Here is a 14,929-nt window from a genome sequence, read left to right as displayed (position 1 = left end):
TTTATTATTTTTTTTTTAATAAAAACCGAGTCTTACCATATATTGACCGAGACCTCGAACGAGCTTTTATGCGACTCTGCATACAGTTAACGCTCGTATGAAGCTTCTATTTAAGAAATTGACTTGAATTTTTTATACTAAATAGAGCTTTCAACTATACTTACGATACTATACAAAAAAATTAAAAATTAAAAAATAAAAGTATTTTTTTTTCAAAACACGTTTAGTGTGATGAGTCGATCGACCCACCATACATACGCTCATAAGATTTTCAATATAGTTAAGGTCAGTGTGAGCTTATTTATACATATTTGAATTTCAAAATTTTGTGACAGTATAGAATTCTTAAGCATCCTGTGTATGTTTGTTAGCAAAATCCATTTTGTCAATTTTTTGCAAAATGGCGACAAGTATTAAAATTCAATCACTTATTACTCAGTAGTGTTCAATTTTGTCAAAAAGGTCTCTACACATGAAATGTTGAGAAGCCTAAAGCTCATCTAAGTAAAATATAAAAAATATATATTTTTGCTTGAAAACAAGCGATGTATCAGTTCGATCGTACCCCCATACTAGCCATTTTGAGACTTTCGGAAGAGTTAACGCTCTTAACTGCTTGGTTTCGAAGATTAAAATTTTAATTTTTAATTTCGCATAGAACTAACGTGCAGCCCCTATACGTTATGTTTAAAAAAAATATATAAAATTTTTTTTCAAAATGGCGGCTATCGTAAAAATTCAAAGTGTCATAACTTTGCTAAATCAAATCCTACTGAAAAATGTCGTATGCAAAAAGTGTTTGGAATTTTATTTTGCATATAAAAGCAATTTTTAATTATTTTTTTTTTAATAAAAACCGAGTCTTACCATATATTGACCGAGACCTCGAACGAGCTTTTATGCGACTCTGCATACAGTTAACGCTCGTATGAAGCTTCTATTTAAGAAATTGACTTGAATTTTTTATACCAAATAGAGCTTTCAACTATACTTACGATACTATACAAAAAAATTAAAAATTAAAAAATAAAAGTATTTTTTTTTCAAAACACGTTTAGTGTGATGAGTCGATCGACCCACCATACATACGCTCATAAGATTTTCAATATAGTTAAGGTCAGTGTGAGCTTATTTATACATATTTGAATTTCAAAATTTTGTGACAGTATAGAATTCTTAAGCATCCTGTGTATGTTTGTTAGCAAAATCCATTTTGTCAATTTTTTGCAAAATGGCGACAAGTATTAAAATTCAATCACTTATTACTCAGTAGTGTTCAATTTTGTCAAAAAGGTCTCTATACATGAAATGTTGAGAAGCCTAAAGCTCATCTAAGTAAAATATAAAAAATATATATTTTTGCTTGAAAACAAGCGATGTATCAGTTCGATCGTACCCCCATACTAGCCATTTTGAGACTTTCGGAAGAGTTAACGCTCTTAACTGCTTGGTTTCGAAGATTAAAATTTGAATTTTTAATATCGCATAGAACTAACGTGCAGCCCCTATACGTTATGTTTAAAAAAAATATATAAAATTTTTTTTCAAAATGGCGGCTATCGTAAAAATTCAAAGTGTCATAACTTTGCTAAATCAAATCCTACTGAAAAATGTCGTATGCAAAAAGTGTTTGGAATTTTATTTTGCATATAAAAGCAATTTTTAATTATTTTTTTTTTAATAAAAACCGAGTCTTACCATATATTGACCGAGACCTCGAACGAGCTTTTATGCGACTCTGCATACAGTTAACGCTCGTATGAAGCTTCTATTTAAGAAATTGACTTGAATTTTTTATACCAAATAGAGCTTTCAACTATACTTACGATACTATACAAAAAAATTAAAAATTAAAAAATAAAAGTATTTTTTTTTCAAAACACGTTTAGTGTGATGAGTCGATCGACCCACCATACATACGCTCATAAGATTTTCAATATAGTTAAGGTCAGTGTGAGCTTATTTATACATATTTGAATTTCAAAATTTTGTGACAGTATAGAATTCTTAAGCATCCTGTGTATGTTTGTTAGCAAAATCCATTTTGTCAATTTTTTGCAAAATGGCGACAAGTATTAAAATTCAATCACTTATTACTCAGTAGTGTTCAATTTTGTCAAAAAGGTCTCTATACATGAAATGTTGAGAAGCCTAAAGCTCATCTAAGTAAAATATAAAAAATATATATTTTTGCTTGAAAACAAGCGATGTATCAGTTCGATCGTACCCCCATACTAGCCATTTTGAGACTTTCGGAAGAGTTAACGCTCTTAACTGCTTGGTTTCGAAGATTAAAATTTGAATTTTTAATATCGCATAGAACTAACGTGCAGCCCCTATACGTTATGTTTAAAAAAAATATATAAAATTTTTTTTCAAAATGGCGGCTATCGTAAAAATTCAAAGTGTCATAACTTTGCTAAATCAAATCCTACTGAAAAATGTCGTATGCAAAAAGTGTTTGGAATTTTATTTTGCATATAAAAGCAATTTTTAATTATTTTTTTTTTAATAAAAACCGAGTCTTACCATATATTGACCGAGACCTCGAACGAGCTTTTATGCGACTCTGCATACAGTTAACGCTCGTATGAAGCTTCTATTTAAGAAATTGACTTGAATTTTTTATACCAAATAGAGCTTTCAACTATACTTACGATACTATACAAAAAAATTAAAAATTAAAAAATAAAAGTATTTTTTTTTCAAAACACGTTTAGTGTGATGAGTCGATCGACCCACCATACATACGCTCATAAGATTTTCAATATAGTTAAGGTCAGTGTGAGCTTATTTATACATATTTGAATTTCAAAATTTTGTGACAGTATAGAATTCTTAAGCATCCTGTGTATGTTTGTTAGCAAAATCCATTTTGTCAATTTTTTGCAAAATGGCGACAAGTATTAAAATTCAATCACTTATTACTCAGTAGTGTTCAATTTTGTCAAAAAGGTCTCTACACATGAAATGTTGAGAAGCCTAAAGCTCATCTAAGTAAAATATAAAAAATATATATTTTTGCTTGAAAACAAGCGATGTATCAGTTCGATCGTACCCCCATACTAGCCATTTTGAGACTTTCGGAAGAGTTAACGCTCTTAACTGCTTGGTTTCGAAGATTAAAATTTTAATTTTTAATATCGCATAGAACCAACGTGCAGCCCCTATACGTTATGTTTAAAAAAAATATATAAAATTTTTTTTCAAAATGGCGGCTATCGTAAAAATTCAAAGTGTCATAACTTTGCTAAATCTAATCCTACTGAAACATGTCGTATGCAAAAAGTGTTTGGAATTTTATTTTGCATATAAAAGCAATTTTTAATTATTTTTTTTTTAATAAAAACCGAGTCTTACCATATATTGACCGAGACCTCGAACGAGCTTTTATGCGACTCTGCATACAGTTAACGCTCGTATGAAGCTTCTATTTAAGAAATTGACTTGAATTTTTTATACTAAATAGAGCTTTCAACTATACTTACGATACTATACAAAAAAATTAAAAATTAAAAAATAAAAGTATTTTTTTTTCAAAACACGTTTAGTGTGATGAGTCGATCGACCCACCATACATACGCTCATAAGATTTTCAATATAGTTAAGGTCAGTGTGAGCTTATTTATACATATTTGAATTTCAAAATTTTGTGACAGTATAGAATTCTTAAGCATCCTGTGTATGTTTGTTAGCAAAATCCATTTTGTCAATTTTATGCAAAATGGCGACAAGTATTAAAATTCAATCACTTATTACTCAGTAGTGTTCAATTTTGTCAAAAAGGTTTCTATACATAAAATGTTGAGAAGCCTAAAGCTCATCTAAGTAAAATATAAAAAATATATATTTTTGCTTGAAAACAAGCGATGTATCAGTTCGATCGTACCCCCATACTAGCCATTTTGAGACTTTAGGAAGAGTTAACGCTCTTAACTGCTTGGTTGCGAAGATAAAAATTTTAATTTTTAATATCGCATAGAACTAACGTGCAGCCCCTATACGTTATGTTTAAAAAAAATATATAAAATTTTTTTTCAAAATAGCGGCTATCGTAAAAATTCAAAGTGTCATAACTTTGCTAAATCAAATCCTACTGAAAAATGTCGTATGCAAAAAGTGTTTGGAATTTTATTTTGCATATAAAAGCAATTTTTAATTATATTTTTTTTAATAAAAACCGAGTCTTACCATATATTGACCGAGACCTCGAACGAGCTTTTATGCGACTCTGCATACAGTTAACGCTCGTATGAAGTTTCTATTTAAGAAATTGACTTGAATTTTTTATACCAAATAGAGCTTTCAACTATACTTACGATACTATACAAAAAAATTAAAAATTAAAAAATAAAAGTATTTTTTTTTCAAAACACGTTTAGTGTGATGAGTCGATCGACCCACCATACATACGCTCATAAGATTTTCAATATAGTTAAGGTCAGTGTGAGCTTATTTATACATATTTGAATTTCAAAATTTTGTGACAGTATAGAATTCTTAAGCATCCTGTGTATGTTTGTTAGCAAAATCCATTTTGTCAATTTTTTGCAAAATGGCGACAAGTATTAAAATTCAATCACTTATTACTCAGTAGTGTTCAATTTTGTCAAAAAGGTCTCTATACATGAAATGTTGAGAAGCCTAAAGCTCATCTAAGTAAAATATAAAAAATATATATTTTTGCTTGAAAACAAGCGATGTATCAGTTCGATCGTACCCCCATACTAGCCATTTTGAGACTTTCGGAAGAGTTAACGCTCTTAACTGCTTGGTTTCGAAGATTAAAATTTTAATTTTTAATATCGCATAGAACTAACGTGCAGCCCCTATACGTTATGTTTAAAAAAAATATATAAAATTTTTTTTCAAAATGGCGGCTATCGTAAAAATTCAAAGTGTCATAACTTTGCTAAATCAAATCCTACTGAAAAATGTCGTATGCAAAAAGTGTTTGGAATTTTATTTTGCATATAAAAGCAATTTTTAATTTTTTTTTTTTAATAAAAACCGAGTCTTACCATATATTGACCGAGACCTCGAACGAGCTTTTATGCGACTCTGCATACAGTTAACGCTCGTATGAAGCTTCTATTTAAGAAATTGACTTGAATTTTTTATACCAAATAGAGCTTTCAACTATACTTACGATACTATACAAAAAAATTAAAAATTAAAAAATAAAAGTATTTTTTTTTCAAAACACGTTTAGTGTGATGAGTCGATCGACCCACCATACATACGCTCATAAGATTTTCAATATAGTTAAGGTCAGTGTGAGCTTATTTATACATATTTGAATTTCAAAATTTTGTGACAGTATAGAATTCTTAAGCATCCTGTGTATGTTTGTTAGCAAAATCCATTTTGTCAATTTTTTGCAAAATGGCGACAAGTATTAAAATTCAATCACTTATTACTCAGTAGTGTTCAATTTTGTCAAAAAGGTCTCTACACATGAAATGTTGAGAAGCCTAAAGCTCATCTAAGTAAAATATAAAAAATATATATTTTTGCTTGAAAACAAGCGATGTATCAGTTCGATCGTACCCCCATACTAGCCATTTTGAGACTTTCGGAAGAGTTAACGCTCTTAACTGCTTGGTTTCGAAGATTAAAATTTTAATTTTTAATATCGCATAGAACCAACGTGCAGCCCCTATACGTTATGTTTAAAAAAAATATATAAAATTTTTTTTCAAAATGGCGGCTATCGTAAAAATTCAAAGTGTCATAACTTTGCTAAATCGAATCCTACTGAAAAATGTCGTATGCAAAAAGTGTTTGGAATTTTATTTTGCATATAAAAGCAATTTTTTATTATTTTTTTTTTAATAAAAACCGAGTCTTACCATATATTGACCGAGACCTCGAACGAGCTTTTATGCGACTCTGCATACAGTTAACGCTCGTATGAAGCTTCGATTTAAGAAATTGACTTGAATTTTTTATACTAAATAGAGCTTTCAACTATACTTACGATACTATACAAAAAAATTAAAAATTAAAAAATAAAAGTATTTTTTTTTCAAAACACGTTTAGTGTGATGAGTCGATCGACCCACCATACATACGCTCATAAGATTTTCAATATAGTTAAGGTCAGTGTGAGCTTATTTATACATATTTGAATTTCAAAATTTTGTGACAGTATAGAATTCTTAAGCATCCTGTGTATGTTTGTTAGCAAAATCCATTTTGTCAATTTTTTGCAAAATGGCGACAAGTATTAAAATTCAATCACTTATTACTCAGTAGTGTTCAATTTTGTCAAAAAGGTCTCTATACATGAAATGTTGAGAAGCCTAAAGCTCATCTAAGTAAAATATAAAAAATATATATTTTTGCTTGAAAACAAGCGATGTATCAGTTCGATCGTACCCCCATACTAGCCATTTTGAGACTTTCGGAAGAGTTAACGCTCTTAACTGCTTGGTTTCAAAGATTAAAATTTTAATTTTTAATATCGCATAGAACTAACGTGCAGCCCCTATACGTTATGTTTAAAAAAAATATATAAAATTTTTTTTCAAAATGGCGGCTATCGTAAAAATTCAAAGTGTCATAACTTTGCTAAATCAAATCCTACTGAAAAATGTCGTATGCAAAAAGTGTTTGGAATTTTATTTTGCATATAAAAGCAATTTTTAATTTTTTTTTTTTAATAAAAACCGAGTCTTACCATATATTGACCGAGACCTCGAACGAGCTTTTATGCGACTCTGCATACAGTTAACGCTCGTATGAAGCTTCTATTTAAGAAATTGACTTGAATTTTTTATACCAAATAGAGCTTTCAACTATACTTACGATACTATACAAAAAAATTAAAAATTAAAAAATAAAAGTATTTTTTTTTCAAAACACGTTTAGTGTGATGAGTCGATCGACCCACCATACATACGCTCATAAGATTTTCAATATAGTTAAGGTCAGTGTGAGCTTATTTATACATATTTGAATTTCAAAATTTTGTGACAGTATAGAATTCTTAAGCATCCTGTGTATGTTTGTTAGCAAAATCCATTTTGTCAATTTTTTGCAAAATGGCGACAAGTATTAAAATTCAATCACTTATTACTCAGTAGTGTTCAATTTTGTCAAAAAGGTCTCTATACATGAAATGTTGAGAAGCCTAAAGCTCATCTAAGTAAAATATAAAAAATATATATTTTTGCTTGAAAACAAGCGATGTATCAGTTCGATCGTACCCCCATACTAGCCATTTTGAGACTTTCGGAAGAGTTAACGCTCTTAACTGCTTGGTTTCGAAGATTAAAATTTTAATTTTTAATATCGCATAGAACTAACGTGCAGCCCCTATACGTTATGTTTAAAAAAAATATATAAAATTTTTTTTCAAAATGGCGGCTATCGTAAAAATTCAAAGTGTCATAACTTTGCTAAATCAAATCCTACTGAAAAATGTCGTATGCAAAAAGTGTTTGGAATTTTATTTTGCATATAAAAGCAATTTTTTATTATTTTTTTTTTAATAAAAACCGAGTCTTACCATATATTGACCGAGACCTCGAACGAGCTTTTATGCGACTCTGCATACAGTTAACGCTCGTATGAAGCTTCTATTTAAGAAATTGACTTGAATTTTTTATACCAAATAGAGCTTTCAACTATACTTACGATACTATACAAAAAAATTAAAAATTAAAAAATAAAAGTATTTTTTTTTCAAAACACGTTTAGTGTGATGAGTCGATCGACCCACCATACATACGCTCATAAGATTTTCAATATAGTTAAGGTCAGTGTGAGCTTATTTATACATATTTGAATTTCAAAATTTTGTGACAGTATAGAATTCTTAAGCATCCTGTGTATGTTTGTTAGCAAAATCCATTTTGTCAATTTTTTGCAAAATGGCGACAAGTATTAAAATTCAATCACTTATTACTCAGTAGTGTTCAATTTTGTCAAAAAGGTCTCTATACATGAAATGTTGAGAAGCCTAAAGCTCATCTAAGTAAAATATAAAAAATATATATTTTTGCTTGAAAACAAGCGATGTATCAGTTCGATCGTACCCCCATACTAGCCATTTTGAGACTTTCGGAAGAGTTAACGCTCTTAACTGCTTGGTTTCGAAGATTAAAATTTTAATTTTTAATATCGCATAGAACCAACGTGCAGCCCCTATACGTTATGTTTAAAAAAAATATATAAAATTTTTTTTCAAAATGGCGGCTATCGTAAAAATTCAAAGTGTCATAACTTTGCTAAATCGAATCCTACTGAAAAATGTCGTATGCAAAAAGTGTTTGGAATTTTATTTTGCATATAAAAGCAATTTTTTATTATTTTTTTTTTAATAAAAACCGAGTCTTACCATATATTGACCGAGACCTCGAACGAGCTTTTATGCGACTCTGCATACAGTTAACGCTCGTATGAAGCTTCTATTTAAGAAATTGACTTGAATTTTTTATACTAAATAGAGCTTTCAACTATACTTACGATACTATACAAAAAAATTAAAAATTAAAAAATAAAAGTATTTTTTTTTCAAAACACGTTTAGTGTGATGAGTCGATCGACCCACCATACATACGCTCATAAGATTTTCAATATAGTTAAGGTCAGTGTGAGCTTATTTATACATATTTGAATTTCAAAATTTTGTGACAGTATAGAATTCTTAAGCATCCTGTGTATGTTTGTTAGCAAAATCCATTTTGTCAATTTTTTGCAAAATGGCGACAAGTATTAAAATTCAATCACTTATTACTCAGTAGTGTTCAATTTTGTCAAAAAGGTCTCTATACATGAAATGTTGAGAAGCCTAAAGCTCATCTAAGTAAAATATAAAAAATATATATTTTTGCTTGAAAACAAGCGATGTATCAGTTCGATCGTACCCCCATACTAGCCATTTTGAGACTTTCGGAAGAGTTAACGCTCTTAACTGCTTGGTTTCGAAGATTAAAATTTTAATTTTTAATATCGCATAGAACCAACGTGCAGCCCCTATACGTTATGTTTAAAAAAAATATATAAAATTTTTTTTCAAAATGGCGGCTATCGTAAAAATTCAAAGTGTCATAACTTTGCTAAATCGAATCCTACTGAAAAATGTCGTATGCAAAAAGTGTTTGGAATTTTATTTTGCATATAAAAGCAATTTTTTATTATTTTTTTTTTAATAAAAACCGAGTCTTACCATATATTGACCGAGACCTCGAACGAGCTTTTATGCGACTCTGCATACAGTTAACGCTCGTATGAAGCTTCTATTTAGGAAATTGACTTGAATTTTTTATACTAAATAGAGCTTTCAACTATACTTACGATACTATACAAAAAAATTAAAAATTAAAAAATAAAAGTATTTTTTTTTCAAAACACGTTTAGTGTGATGAGTCGATCGACCCACCATACATACGCTCATAAGATTTTCAATATAGTTAAGGTCAGTGTGAGCTTATTTATACATATTTGAATTTCAAAATTTTGTGACAGTATAGAATTCTTAAGCATCCTGTGTATGTTTGTTAGCAAAATCCATTTTGTCAATTTTTTGCAAAATGGCGACAAGTATTAAAATTCAATCACTTATTACTCAGTAGTGTTCAATTTTGTCAAAAAGGTCTCTATACATGAAATGTTGAGAAGCCTAAAGCTCATCTAAGTAAAATATAAAAAATATATATTTTTGCTTGAAAACAAGCGATGTATCAGTTCGATCGTACCCCCATACTAGCCATTTTGAGACTTTCGGAAGAGTTAACGCTCTTAACTGCTTGGTTTCGAAGATTAAAATTTTAATTTTTAATATCGCATAGAACTAACGTGCAGCCCCTATACGTTATGTTTAAAAAAAATATATAAAATTTTTTTTCAAAATGGCGGCTATCGTAAAAATTCAAAGTGTCATAACTTTGCTAAATCAAATCCTACTGAAAAATGTCGTATGCAAAAAGTGTTTGGAATTTTATTTTGCATATAAAAGCAATTTTTAATTATTTTTTTTTTAATAAAAACCGAGTCTTACCATATATTGACCGAGACCTCGAACGAGCTTTTATGCGACTCTGCATACAGTTAACGCTCGTATGAAGCTTCTATTTAAGAAATTGACTTGAATTTTTTATACCAAATAGAGCTTTCAACTATACTTACGATACTATACAAAAAAATTAAAAATTAAAAAATAAAAGTATTTTTTTTTCAAAACACGTTTAGTGTGATGAGTCGATCGACCCACCATACATACGCTCATAAGATTTTCAATATAGTTAAGGTCAGTGTGAGCTTATTTATACATATTTGAATTTCAAAATTTTGTGACAGTATAGAATTCTTAAGCATCCTGTGTATGTTTGTTAGCAAAATCCATTTTGTCAATTTTTTGCAAAATGGCGACAAGTATTAAAATTCAATCACTTATTACTCAGTAGTGTTCAATTTTGTCAAAAAGGTCTCTATACATGAAATGTTGAGAAGCCTAAAGCTCATCTAAGTAAAATATAAAAAATATATATTTTTGCTTGAAAACAAGCGATGTATCAGTTCGATCGTACCCCCATACTAGCCATTTTGAGACTTTCGGAAGAGTTAACGCTCTTAACTGCTTGGTTTCGAAGATTAAAATTTTAGGTTTTAATATCGCATAGAACTAACGTGCAGCCCCTATACGTTATGTTTAAAAAAAATATATAAATTTTTTTTTCAAAATGGCGGCTATCGTAAAAATTCAAAGTGTCATAACTTTGCTAAATCAAATCCTACTGAAAAATGTCGTATGCAAAAAGTGTTTGGAATTTTATTTTGCATATAAAAGCAATTTTTAATTATATTTTTTTTAATAAAAACCGAGTCTTACCATATATTGACCGAGACCTCGAACGAGCTTTTATGCGACTCTGCATACAGTTAACGCTCGTATGAAGCTTCTATTTAAGAAATTGACTTGAATTTTTTATACCAAATAGAGCTTTCAACTATACTTACGATACTATACAAAAAAATTAAAAATTAAAAAATAAAAGTATTTTTTTTTCAAAACACGTTTAGTGTGATGAGTCGATCGACCCACCATACATACGCTCATAAGATTTTCAATATAGTTAAGGTCAGTGTGAGCTTATTTATACATATTTGAATTTCAAAATTTTGTGACAGTATAGAATTCTTAAGCATCCTGTGTATGTTTGTTAGCAAAATCCATTTTGTCAATTTTTTGCAAAATGGCGACAAGTTTTAAAATTCAATCACTTATTACTCAGTAGTGTTCAATTTTGTCAAAAAGGTCTCTATACATGAAATGTTGAGAAGCCTAAAGCTCATCTAAGTAAAATATAAAAAATATATATTTTTGCTTGAAAACAAGCGATGTATCAGTTCGATCGTACCCCCATACTAGATATTTTGAGACTTTCGGAAGAGTTAACGCTCTTAACTGCTTGGTTTCGAAGATTAAAATTTTAATTTTTAATATCGCATAGAACTAACGTGCAGCCCCTATACGTTATGTTTAAAAAAAATATATAAATTTTTTTTTCAAAATGGCGGCTATCGTAAAAATTGAAAGTGTCATAACTTTGCTAAATCAAATCCTACTGAAAAATGTCGTATGCAAAAAGTGTTTGGAATTTTATTTTGCATATAAAAGCAATTTTTAATTATTTTTTTTTTAATAAAAACCGAGTCTTACCATATATTGACCGAGACCTCGAACGAGCTTTTATGCGACTCTGCATACAGTTAACGCTCGTATGAAACTTCTATTTAAGAAATTGACTTGAATTTTTTATACCAAATAGAGCTTTCAACTATACTTACGATACTCTACAAAAAAATTAAAAATTAAAAAATAAAAGTATTTTTTTTTCAAAACACGTTTAGTGTGATGAGTCGATCGACCCACCATACATACGCTCATAAGATTTTCAATATAGTTAAGGTCAGTGTGAGCTTATTTATACATATTTGAATTTCAAAATTTTGTGACAGTATAGAATTCTTAAGCATCCTGTGTATGTTTGTTAGCAAAATCCATTTTGTCAATTTTTTGCAAAATGGCGACAAGTATTAAAATTCAATCACTTATTACTCAGTAGTGTTCAATTTTGTCAAAAAGGTCTCTATACATGAAATGTTGAGAAGCCTAAAGCTCATCTAAGTAAAATATAAAAAATATATATTTTTGCTTGAAAACAAGCGATGTATCAGTTCGATCGTACCCCCATACTAGCCATTTTGAGACTTTCGGAAGAGTTAACGCTCTTAACTGCTTGGTTTCGAAGATTAAAATTTGAATTTTTAATATCGCATAGAACTAACGTGCAGCCCCTATACGTTATGTTTAAAAAAAATATATAAAATTTTTTTTCAAAATGGCGGCTATCGTAAAAATTCAAAGTGTCATAACTTTGCTAAATCAAATCCTACTGAAAAATGTCGTATGCAAAAAGTGTTTGGAATTTTATTTTGCATATAAAAGCAATTTTTAATTATTTTTTTTTTAATAAAAACCGAGTCTTACCATATATTGACCGAGACCTCGAACGAGCTTTTATGCGACTCTGCATACAGTTAACGCTCGTATGAAGCTTCTATTTAAGAAATTGACTTGAATTTTTTATACCAAATAGAGCTTTCAACTATACTTACGATACTATACAAAAAAATTAAAAATTAAAAAATAAAAGTATTTTTTTTTCAAAACACGTTTAGTGTGATGAGTCGATCGACCCACCATACATACGCTCATAAGATTTTCAATATAGTTAAGGTCAGTGTGAGCTTATTTATACATATTTGAATTTCAAAATTTTGTGACAGTATAGAATTCTTAAGCATCCTGTGTATGTTTGTTAGCAAAATCCATTTTGTCAATTTTTTGCAAAATGGCGACAAGTATTAAAATTCAATCACTTATTACTCAGTAGTGTTCAATTTTGTCAAAAAGGTCTCTACACATGAAATGTTGAGAAGCCTAAAGCTCATCTAAGTAAAATATAAAAAATATATATTTTTGCTTGAAAACAAGCGATGTATCAGTTCGATCGTACCCCCATACTAGCCATTTTGAGACTTTCGGAAGAGTTAACGCTCTTAACTGCTTGGTTTCGAAGATTAAAATTTTAATTTTTAATATCGCATAGAACCAACGTGCAGCCCCTATACGTTATGTTTAAAAAAAATATATAAAATTTTTTTTCAAAATGGCGGCTATCGTAAAAATTCAAAGTGTCATAACTTTGCTAAATCGAATCCTACTGAAAAATGTCGTATGCAAAAAGTGTTTGGAATTTTATTTTGCATATAAAAGCAATTTTTTATTATTTTTTTTTTAATAAAAACCGAGTCTTACCATATATTGACCGAGACCTCGAACGAGCTTTTATGCGACTCTGCATACAGTTAACGCTCGTATGAAGCTTCGATTTAAGAAATTGACTTGAATTTTTTATACTAAATAGAGCTTTCAACTATACTTACGATACTATACAAAAAAATTAAAAATTAAAAAATAAAAGTATTTTTTTTTCAAAACACGTTTAGTGTGATGAGTCGATCGACCCACCATACATACGCTCATAAGATTTTCAATATAGTTAAGGTCAGTGTGAGCTTATTTATACATATTTGAATTTCAAAATTTTGTGACAGTATAGAATTCTTAAGCATCCTGTGTATGTTTGTTAGCAAAATCCATTTTGTCAATTTTTTGCAAAATGGCGACAAGTATTAAAATTCAATCACTTATTACTCAGTAGTGTTCAATTTTGTCAAAAAGGTCTCTATACATGAAATGTTGAGAAGCCTAAAGCTCATCTAAGTAAAATATAAAAAATATATATTTTTGCTTGAAAACAAGCGATGTATCAGTTCGATCGTACCCCCATACTAGCCATTTTGAGACTTTCGGAAGAGTTAACGCTCTTAACTGCTTGGTTTCGAAGATTAAAATTTTAATTTTTAATATCGCATAGAACTAACGTGCAGCCCCTATACGTTATGTTTAAAAAAAATATATAAAATTTTTTTTCAAAATGGCGGCTATCGTAAAAATTCAAAGTGTCATAACTTTGCTAAATCAAATCCTACTGAAAAATGTCGTATGCAAAAAGTGTTTGGAATTTTATTTTGCATATAAAAGCAATTTTTAATTATTTTTTTTTTAATAAAAACCGAGTCTTACCATATATTGACCGAGACCTCGAACGAGCTTTTATGCGACTCTGCATACAGTTAACGCTCGTATGAAGCTTCTATTTAAGAAATTGACTTGAATTTTTTATACCAAATAGAGCTTTCAACTATACTTACGATACTATACAAAAAAATTAAAAATTAAAAAATAAAAGTATTTTTTTTTCAAAACACGTTTAGTGTGATGAGTCGATCGACCCACCATACATACGCTCATAAGATTTTCAATATAGTTAAGGTCAGTGTGAGCTTATTTATACATATTTGAATTTCAAAATTTTGTGACAGTATAGAATTCTTAAGCATCCTGTGTATGTTTGTTAGCAAAATCCATTTTGTCAATTTTTTGCAAAATGGCGACAAGTATTAAAATTCAATCACTTATTACTCAGTAGTGTTCAATTTTGTCAAAAAGGTCTCTATACATGAAATGTTGAGAAGCCTAAAGCTCATCTAAGTAAAATATAAAAAATATATATTTTTGCTTGAAAACAAGCGATGTATCAGTTCGATCGTACCCCCATACTAGCCATTTTGAGACTTTCGGAAGAGTTAACGCTCTTAACTGCTTGGTTTCGAAGATTAAAATTTTAATTTTTAATATCGCATAGAACTAACGTGCAGCCCCTATACGTTATGTTTAAAAAAAATATATAAAATTTTTTTTCAAAATGGCGGCTATCGTAAAAATTCAAAGTGTCATAACTTTGCTAAATCAAATCCTACTGAAAAATGTCGTATGCAAAAAGTGTTTGGA

This window comes from Plectrocnemia conspersa, unplaced genomic scaffold, assembly GCF_051122295.1.
Source record: "Plectrocnemia conspersa isolate PC_06_02 unplaced genomic scaffold, ASM5112229v1 ptg000003l, whole genome shotgun sequence".
In the NCBI taxonomy this organism is placed as follows: domain Eukaryota; kingdom Metazoa; phylum Arthropoda; class Insecta; order Trichoptera; family Polycentropodidae; genus Plectrocnemia; species Plectrocnemia conspersa.
This window is presented reverse-complemented; position numbering follows the sequence as displayed.